We start from the raw sequence: 10,523 nt of genomic DNA, 5'->3' as shown, positions 1-10,523 counted from the left end.
ACTATATTCTAAAGTCCTAAAATCCTGTCCATCTTTCTAGCTTCGTCCTATTTTTCTAATTATATATCTTTTCTCATATAAACCCATCTTCATTTTTGTTCAATGCACTCTGCCAGATGTTCCATCTCTTGAAATCTGCCTCACCACAGCAGCATGGCTTATTTCCTTAGCACATTTCCAGGGGTTTCCCCTCAGTAACCCTTGCTATGCTCCACCATGACCATGGCCAGAAGGTGCCATGCAGTGTTTGTTGTTTTTCAGTTGTCAGGTCAAGTGTAGACTACTGAAATGGTAAGTCCCAATGTCATGCAAAGAGAAGGAAAAGATCCCATGAGAACTTTTTCAGACCATTTATCAAGGGAACCCAAATGTGCTTCCTTTAGTGGTGCGATCTGAAGATCATTTACAAAAAATATTCTAGCATGCCTTTTGCTGTGCTATTGAGGATCAGGAAAATGAATTAAGTAGCCTGGAAATAATTAAGTATTATGTGTAAATTACTTGACAGTGTTGTGAACTTGATATCATCTTTCATTTTGAGAAGGCTTATTTTATTTTGGATGAGTTTCTTTTGGGAGGGAAAGTTAAGGAAATATCCAAGAAAAAATTTGTTAAAGCAATTGTGTAAGTGTATCTACTATAGGAGTCAGAACATGAATATTTCAATGTCCCTGTGCACTAAATAAATATTCATCAAGTATGCAAAATTTTGCAGAGGAATTAGGGAACTGAAATATTTATGAAAGAAAATATCCCCACCTTGGTAACTATGTTGTAAAATAATAATAGAATATTTCAAAATCAGTACCATTACAGTTGTATGTTTTCTTGTTTACATTAATCTTTCCTGTATTATTTCATTCCGTATATGATCTTGTTATATTTTATTCTTCTGACAAGTTAAGACATGTGAATGTTTTGAGTAATAATTCATCTTTAGCATATGCATGTGTCAAGTAATGAAGTGCCTGTGATTACTTAATAAGAGAAAACATAGCATTCATTATTGTTTATTAAAGATAATTTGGATGGCATTATCCATCCAAGTAAGCAGTGCCCTAATATTTAGTGTTGTTCACTCTTCAATTGTTGAAGGGGAGTAACAAACAAAGCAAAACTTTAGCGTGGTTTTCTTGCAAACTGAGTTATAATGTTCTGATGTACCACTTAAAAGAGTATGTTTAAATAACACAAGAAACTAAAATGAATTTGTACTCCTGTAAAATATTTAAAACTTTCAGTTAAGAAATTTTGTAGTGCCATATTTATTGAATCACAATTGTGCTATATTCTGATACTGATCAATCTCTTTAAGAACTGTCAGAAAGCTCTGTTAGAAATATCTTCTACAGTATATATTGCTCAGTGATACCCCTTTCCATGTATCAAAACTGAACTTATTTATGTAGTTCAAAAATTCTCATGCTATCTCAATACCTAAATGTTTATGTATTGTAAACAAAATATATTTGTTAATTTGTTTTTCATTTTGCAGCCACTCTGGCATAAAAAATAAGGATATCTCACAAATAAAAGCTTCAGTGTAATTCACTCAGTGGTTATTTTAGACCACTCCACTCCCTCCATTTTTTATTTTTCTACCAAAACATCCCCACATTCCCACAGTGGAGCCATATAATTAAAAATATTAAGTCCCTGGGATGTATGGTTCACATCAAGACATCATTTGAGTACTTTCAAATAATGTACAGATCTTCATGTAAGAAACCTATTTTGTGGTCACAGTTACCTTAAAAAGTAATTATATTGAGGGGCTAGCCTGATTGCTTTGGATGCTGTGTGCTGAGCAGTCACAAGTTGTTGCTTTTGTTTTCTGTATACAACTGCATACTTTAAATTAGTAGTTCCTGAAGTAGCTTTTCTTGCCTGTATAAAATAAAATTATTTCATTTAAATAAAATAATAGCAACTATCAAAGTTATTTCCATGGGACTAGTGTAAATGAAGGTTTTCCTGTTTTTGTCATTATTTTTCTCCCTCCTCCTTTTTACATGGAATACTCAAATATTTTACACTTTTGGTACATCTGAATCTGATAATATCTGAAACTCATTATTCCACTACCCAACTCTGTAGCTCCAATCTAACATTATTGATCTGATTCTTGGGAAATATTTAGCTAAACAGACAGTCTTTATATTTTTCACTGAGAAATTAGTTCATACATGGGAAGGACTTTTTCTGTCCTCTCTAGGAAGCTTTTGAACAAGTATTTTTAAAATTTTTTTAAAGATGGATTTTATTTAGTAATGTATTTTACTTAAATATATCCAAAATATCTTTTCTGCATTTTCAGAATAACAATTAAAATTTAATTAAAGTTAAAATTTTGTGAGATAATAAATGCATATTACTGTCCTTTGCAATTAAGGATTTTTAGTTTTCTAAAAGTACACTTAATATGTACTGACTTAACCATTATTGTGTTTGTTATTATGAAAATTCTTCATGTTGTTTTGCAACCATCACCATTATCTGTCTATGAGAATCCTTTTTATCTTGTACACCTGAAGATCTGTACCAGTTAATCAGTAATTCTCATTTCACTTTTTCTCCCAGCAGCTACCATTTCTATTTTCCTTTTCTGTGATATTCATTAAAATTATTTAATTATTTTATATTATTTTTCCCACTAAATCTTTGAAATTTAAAGTGTATTTCACATTTATGGTACAACACTGTACTAACTTCCTTCAGATATCCATTAGCCTCATTTGGTTATTGACTGCTGTTTCCAATAGCCAGACTCTATGCCATAATGTATACTGAATCCATATATAATTGATGTTAGTATGTATTTAAATCATTTGTTATACTTTCTAAATTTTATTCATATTTGTCATAAACAATAGGCAGGTCCCAGTTTTCAAAAATTTTAAAATTGGAAGGTTCCAATTAAAAAAGTTGTATGCCCAGATTCTGAAATAATGTCTATATACTTGGTTAGACATCAGTAACCATATGACTGTGTTTAAAAAGTTTGATGTCTAAGAAGTTGGTAGTTATGAGCTACCAGCTCTTAGAACTTTTGTAGAATATAGATTTCTTGATGACTCTGTTGGGGTTGACATAATTACCATGCTTGATGTCTTGCTAGAGGGATTCTCATGTCTCTAGGGTAAAGTCTTATTTCAGACTCATTTAGAGAGATGAGAATGACAAAGCTCAGTTCATCTTAAATACCTAGTATGTCTAAATGAATGGCATTGATGACTGACCATGAAAGTAGCTTGATAAATTTGGCAGTCACATATGAGATACCATTTAAGACAGTCCTACACTAAACAGATTTCTTTTTGGATTCAACTATTGGTTTTATTGACTACCTCCTTGCTTGGTAAAACACCTGTGTTATGTTATCTTTAAATCCACATCAGGGCTGGGGAGATAGCTCAGTTGGTAGAGTGCTTGCCTTGTAAGCACAAGGCCCTGGTTTCAATCCCCAGCACTGCAAAAATAAAGAAAAATAAATAAATCCACATCAAAACCTCCAATTTTGCATAAGATGGAGTAGCTTGTAGAAGACAAAAGCTTCTGCTGAAACTACTAGAAGTGCTATTATACTAAAATTCTTTTGAATAGATTGTAGATCTGCTGAGTCATTTAAGATTCAGGAGAGAAAGATACAGTCACATTCTGTATTGGGTTTTCTCCTATGTTTTCTAAATCTTAAACTGAGTAGAGAAAAAGGGTAAAAGCTGGGTACATTAGAAAAAATAAGCAAAAAGCATTGGAGTAGTTGCATGGAGGTTTTGATAGTTTGCTGTTCTGGCTCAGGTTACAGTGGAATCTGTTGAAGGGCTGTTTCATAAGAGTGAGGAAAAACCACAGGCAGGCAATCTTTATAATAGTGTTCAAACTCAATCTCAAGCACTCTGATTGGATTGAGTTGATCTGTTCATCTACTTTGACTTACCTCTAAAAAAGAATAAAATTTTCTTTGGTGGAAGGTAACAGCATCTAGAATCTGTATATTTTTCCAACAAGCATTTCATAAAATCATTCACATAGAGTACTTGGCAGTCAATAAATAATTGCTAAGTGTACAGTAAGACCAAGAGATAAAACTTAAGAACAGGAATGATTCAAAGCATTAAAATAGTCTTGATACAGATTACACAGTCTTGGGAGTTACAGAGGCATTAAAACATGATAACTAATCTAGTTATGAAAATGCAAGCTGAGATTAAAAATTTTACTAGAGAAGTGGGATCTATAGAAAACAAAAGGAAATTTTGAAACAGATAAAATATAGTAACTAAAATGAAGAACCCAATAGATAGGTTTAATTGCACCTTAGATACAGTTGAAAAGTGGAATAGTAATCTAAAAGATAAATTAATAGAAAATATTCAGCAGAATGTACTTGTCAGTGTGGTTTTATAAACAAACCAAGCGAAGGCATGAAGTGTTTTCAATAATTTACCAAAGTTCATCTCTTATTTTACAGCTTACGAGTGAAAAAAGTCTTTATTGCAGTATAATTGTAAGTCTTGCTATTTCAGTAAGTGTGATTTTATATTTTTTCTTGTAGTGTTTATTTTTAAATGTATAGTTAATATAACATTGAGTTGGTAAGGAACAAAATTATTGCTACTTGTAAATTTGTATATCATACCCTCCATTCAGCCTCTGAGCAAACAAAAATTATTACATAACTAGTATCTTATGCAGAGGTCACCTGTTCAGCAAACTCAACTACTTAGAATAAAGCCTTAGAATGAGACAATAAGCAAGACACAGACAGAAATAGGTAAACAGAGGTGGTTGGTAAAACATGTATTTTAGCATAAAGAAGTTTTTTTTAAAATATTAGTTGTAGATAGATACAATTCCTTTGTCTATTTATTTTTATGTGGTCCTTAGGATTGAACCCAGTGCCTCACATATGCCAGGCAAGCACTCCACCACTGAGCCACAACCCCATCCAAGCATAAAGGAGTTTATGAGAACCTTACACTTATGTAGGATAATGCTTGTATTATAATGATGATCTGGTAAACTTGCTCATTGCAAGTCAGAAATTAAATCAGAAAGAAATGATGGGGAAATTGTTGAAGAAATGGGTTTGAGAGGAAGTACTTTGTTTCATTTGTAAGACTACTACCATGAATTGTATCATTCATTTATGTATGTATAAGAAAAAAAACATGCTCTCAATTATATTTTGACATCCTATTAATTGTGAAATTCATACTGATTTCAGAGATGCTACAATTTGGAAGATAAAGTCAATGGCAATCCTGTTTTTAAGTCTAATTATTTGTTATTTGTCTGACTTGGACCAGGGAACTTCTTTGAGAAAATTTTCTAATACATAAAAATGGGATAGTAAAAGGTCAAAGATTATTTTTTATCCTTTCCTCTTTACCTCTCCTAACCCATAGTTATATCTGAGGTTATCTACTGACTGATTCCAATGTGATTGTGATTTGTAGGGATAGAATGTTTTAGAAAGTACATTTTAAGAAAATTTTCACTCCTTCTAAATTTCATTATTATGATTGAATTCTAATTATGAAAAATTTTGCTTTTCTTTTAATGTCAAATGAATATAGCATTAATTAGCAAATGCGTCTTTTTAAACAAAAGGTTGAATTTTGTGATGTTTTGCAAAGTACAATTTGCTGATTATATTCATCATATTCCTATTTTGAAGATTCCCAGGAAACCCAGAATGACATTGTTTTCTTCAGCATTAAAATATTGATAACTTCACTTTTGTGTTTCATTCTTTCAGGATTTTTTCAAGCCACATTCAATTGATAGGATGAAAATATTTAAGAGAAGGCCATCCCTCACTCTTCGAGGATGCCAAAATATTGGTGAATTATTATCTGAATTAGGTGAACAAATGACTATTGAATAAAACAGCAGCAAGCCTAATAGTACATATTTGGGATGGAGGAGATGCTTACCCTATTTAATTGCTTTGTAAACAATGTGAATTTACTGTCTAGATGAAGTCATAATAATGACCTTTTATTTCTCTCATTCCCTGTTGTTTTAGGAAACACAACATTGTGTAACTTTCTTGTGCTTACTCAAATATTCTACATTCACTCCAACATTTTTACTATGCCTGTCTCATCATAATAAATTATTCCATCCCATATTTCTGTTTTTTACTAGTTCACAAATAATGATATATTGCATAATATTATCCTAATTGTTAAATAATCATTTTAAATTGACATTTAAATATTTTTGCTAGTCTTATAACCTGAATAATTGCAGTTTTAAAAATGCATAGAACATTTGTGATATGTTTTTGTGGTCTCAGCATAGTTTTTCAATGTGCTATATGCATATTGACTCTACTACATTTTAAGGTTCATCAAGAGTAAATTTTAAGTAGTATTGAGAGCACATAGAGCAGGTAGGCATATAATGTTTCATGCATGTGACAGCCCATTTTACAAGTCAAAGTAGTAATACACAGATGATATAAAATAAAGAGCTCATTAAAGTGAATGAATTAAAATGTAAATTCAGTCACATATTTAGAACAAGTCTACATATTCAAAATGAAAATACCCCTAGGAATGTTATAATTACCAGAAAGGAGCTTACATGACTGGCTGCCAGTGTGTCATGACACATAGATTACCTGGCAAGCCTTCCCTCACTTTGCCAGAGATTCTGCTGTACAGATTTGTGGCAGTAGGTAAAATATGGTCACTTTCACCCATTGCATTGCATGTGGATGCTTGTGCTCTGAGGGAGAAAAAGGCATATGGAAAGGGATGTGCATTTTAAGTCACAAGTCATGGGTTGGGATTTGATATGCTGAAACACTTGGATAACTCCAGAGAAGTCATTTATTCAACCAAAGCTTCAGATAATATATTTCCTGTTCTCTGAAGGGTTATTATTTACCTAAGGATACCCATCTTGTTGGCAGAATGAATACTTTACAGCCTATTTTTCTTTGCTTCAAGGTCTACAGCTTTGTGTCTATTGTACCAGACCTCCTAGCTTCTGCTGAGATTTCACTGAGAGCTGCTGTTTTGTATTTAATATGGGGCAGGAGAGATGGGCTAGTAGGAAATTTAAAATAATAATTTGGATATAGTTATACAGAGGAAGGGAAATATTGCCTTTTTATCAAATCCCAAAATTTATTTTATAATTTATTTTTCTTGAAAGATAATAGCTGCTAGATACCTGAAACAAAATTCTAATTTTATGTCAGAAATCCATTGAATTCTTGGTATTACTTAAATCCAGTGTGTTCTGGGGCATTTTTTTTTTTTTTGATACCAGGGATTGATCCCAATTGTGCATCACCATTGAGTCACATCTCTAGCCTTTTTTAACACTTTGAGATGGGGCCTTGGTAATTTGCTTAGGGTCTTGTTTTATTGTTTAGAACCTTGCTACAAAGCTAAGGCTACCTTTGAACTTGTGATCCTTGTTAGCATGCCTAGCTCAGTGTGTTCATTTTTAAGATAGAAGAGCCTTGGCATTATGTTTGCCAGTGATATTCAGAAATAAAATAAGCACAGTATGCATCTTCATGGTTGGTTTATGGGACATGTTTGTGGGGGTAGAGGTGGTACTGGGAATTGAACCCAGTACCATTCTTCCATTGGACTATATACCTAGTTCTTTTTAGTTTTTATTTTGAAACAGTCTTGGTAAATTGCTGGCTTTTGGTTTGGTGATCCTACTACTTTAATTACTGAGGTAGCATGAGTCACTGTACTTGACTAGGACACTTTTTCCTTTCTTTTTTTTTGGGGGGGGGACAAGCGATTGAACCCAAAGGTGCTAAACCATTGAGAAACATTCGCATCACTTTTTATTTTTTATTTTGAGAAATTGTCTTGCTAAGTTACTCAGGACCTAAGTAAGTAGCTGAGGCAGGCTTTGAATTCACAATCTTTACAACATCTCTGAAGTGTTTTTGAGGGCTTTCAATGGAGAATGATGGGGGCCCTCTTAGGTATGTATATGCAGCACCCAGAGATGTGTGGGGAGAGTTTTTGGATGGAAGTGAGATCTATCTTTGTTGAGTGTGTAGCACTGTTTGAGGTGTGTAGCATGGGCATTCTGCGGTTTGAATTAACATCTCTCTGATATTTTTAAAGAGTGTTTGCTGGGATGTATATGGAGGGCTTTGTGAGTTGTTTGGATGTTGCTCAATAAAGTATTGAGGAAACACCCATAAGCTGTGTATTGATGGCACTTTGAGGTGTGTAGGAAGGAATCTTGATGTGAGTAGGGTGGGATTACTTAGAAGTGTAGGGGAATGAGCTTGTGATGTATAGAAAATGTTCTCTGGGGTGTTAAAACAAGTTCACTTTGTGTAGGAAAGTCTCTCTGATGTATGTATGGAGGGCCTTCTGCAAGGTGTAGGGGGGATTTATAAGGTTTGTCAGTGGACTTCTTGCTGTGAGAGGGAGAGCTCACATAATGGGATAAGTAAGGATTTTGCAGTGTATAGGAAAGACCTCTGAGGTGAGTGGAAAGAGATCTCTGAGATGTGTAGTGAGGGATCTGTGAGGTGAGTAGAAATTCTCTCTGAGGTGTTTAAAGAGCACCACATAGAGGTATAGTTAGTAAAAATGTCTTGTATAGGAATATAATTTGTACTCAATAAGGTATACATGGACATCTACCTGAGGTTGTCTACACAAGTAGGTACTACTCTTGATATAAGGATGGTTTCCATTGATGTTTATGGAGCACACTATGATATGTGTAGAGAGGGATCTCTAAGATTGGTAGTGTGCAACTTCTGAGCTGTGTAAGAAGGTGTGTATGAATTGTGTAAGAGGGCTATGTGGTGCTTGTCCTAGGGCTCCTTTTTGTGTGTGAGAGGGCCCCTGAAGTGAGTTGGGATGACTCACAGAGTTTTACAGGGTGTGTGCACTGGAAATTGTAGAAAGAACTCTGAGCTGTGTTTGGAGGGCCATTTGAGATGAGTAGTAAGAGTTTGGCGAGATAGTACAGAGAAAAAACTGGTGTAGAAAGGAGAGCACTATGAGTTTAGGGTTAGGTTAGGCCTAGGGTTAGGGTTTAGGGTCAGGGTCAAGTCATGGTCAGTTTCAGGGTCAGGGAGGACTCTATGGCATGTAGGAAGGACTTAGGTTTATGCTTAGAGTTAGAGTAGGTTCAGAGTAAGAGTCAGTATTTATGGAGTAAACAAAAGGCTATGGTGGAGAGTCAAAATTGTTCTCTGAGATGTGAATGTGAGGCCTCTGTGAAGTGAGTGTATAGGCTCTTTGAGGTATTTATAGAGGGCTTGCAAAGAAACAATGTTTCTTCTTGTAAAGAAGTATGGTTGTACTCACTGAGATATGTAGGGACTTCTCTGATGTGTGTAGGAACTGCTCTAATTTTGAGAATGGAGGGTACATTTTGTTGTGTATGAAGGTTAAACTGAGGTGTGTAGAGAACTTTCTCTGAATTTGGTAGCATGTGGCCTCTGAAATGTGCTTTGTGGATTTTATGTGGTGTGCAGGATGGTTAGGGAGTTACAAGACGTGTGTGAGGGTTCTTTCAGTTGAGTTGGGAGGGCTCACTCAGTTGTACATATAGGGTGAACTTAGATGAGAAGAAAGAGTTATTAGTTGTGTTTGTATTTTTTTATGTGAGTAGTGAGATCTCTGTTAGATGAGTAAAGAGGACAAGTGGATGTAGAAGGGAGAGTCCCATGAAGTGTGGAAGGGTGATCTATATGGTCTGAAGTTAGGAATCATCAAGATGAGTAGGCTGGACTCTGAACCTTGCCATGTAGGTTAACTGAAGTGTGTAGTGAAGTATAACTAAAATTCAGAGGGATAGCATTCTGATGTGTGTTTGGAGGACTGTGAAATTTCTATAGGGAGGTCTATATTAGGTGGGCAGAGGGACCTTTGAGGGGTATGGGAGGCCTGTTTGACATAGTAGAAATGCTATCTCAGTTATGTAGGGAGGGACTTCAACAGTGACTAGTCTCTAATATGAGTAGAAAGAATAAACTCAGTTGTGGTGAGAGGAATATTTGAGGATAGAAGAGAGAAACCGTGAGTTGTTTTGGTAGGACACTCAAAAGAGTGTCTTTGGGGTTTTTTTTCGGTTTGTGGTTTTGGCCCATGAAGGTAAATGTGGAGGACTTTTTGGCTAGTTTTGAGGGCTACAAGAGATGTGTAGGTAGGGTTTTCAAAGGATTGTTGAAAGGGCATTCTGAAGTTTGTATAGGAGCCTCTCAGATGTTTAGGGAGGACTATTGAATGAGGTGTATTAGGTGGGTGCTTATTGGTAAAAATTAAGAGTTAACTGAGGTGTGTATTTATGAACATCTATGGTAAGTAAGGAGAGATATCTGAGGTAAATGAGGACAAACTGAAGTTTGAACGGAGGGTTCTATGAGGTGTGTAACAGCGCCATCTGAATAGTAAAATTATGGCATTCTGAGGTATGTAGAGGCATGGTGTGTGGTGTGTAGCAATGGTTCTTTGGTCCCAACATTGATACAGTGATTGATAAATAATGTGTGTGGAAAATGTGTCTAA

The 10,523-nt window shown here is 34.7% G+C and overlaps 1 pseudogene; it reads left to right on the top strand.

Moving 5' to 3' along the window:
- The first annotated feature begins 238 nt into the window (after positions 1-238).
- On the top strand, positions 239-682 carry LOC124974823 (AP-1 complex subunit sigma-2-like; annotated as a pseudogene).
- Positions 683-10,523: the final 9,841 nt, after the last annotated feature.

This window comes from Sciurus carolinensis, unplaced genomic scaffold, assembly GCF_902686445.1.
Source record: "Sciurus carolinensis unplaced genomic scaffold, mSciCar1.2, whole genome shotgun sequence".
Lineage (NCBI taxonomy): Eukaryota > Metazoa > Chordata > Mammalia > Rodentia > Sciuridae > Sciurus > Sciurus carolinensis.
The sequence above is the reverse complement of the archived record's forward strand: the minus strand, read 5'-3'. Positions and strand labels throughout refer to the sequence as shown.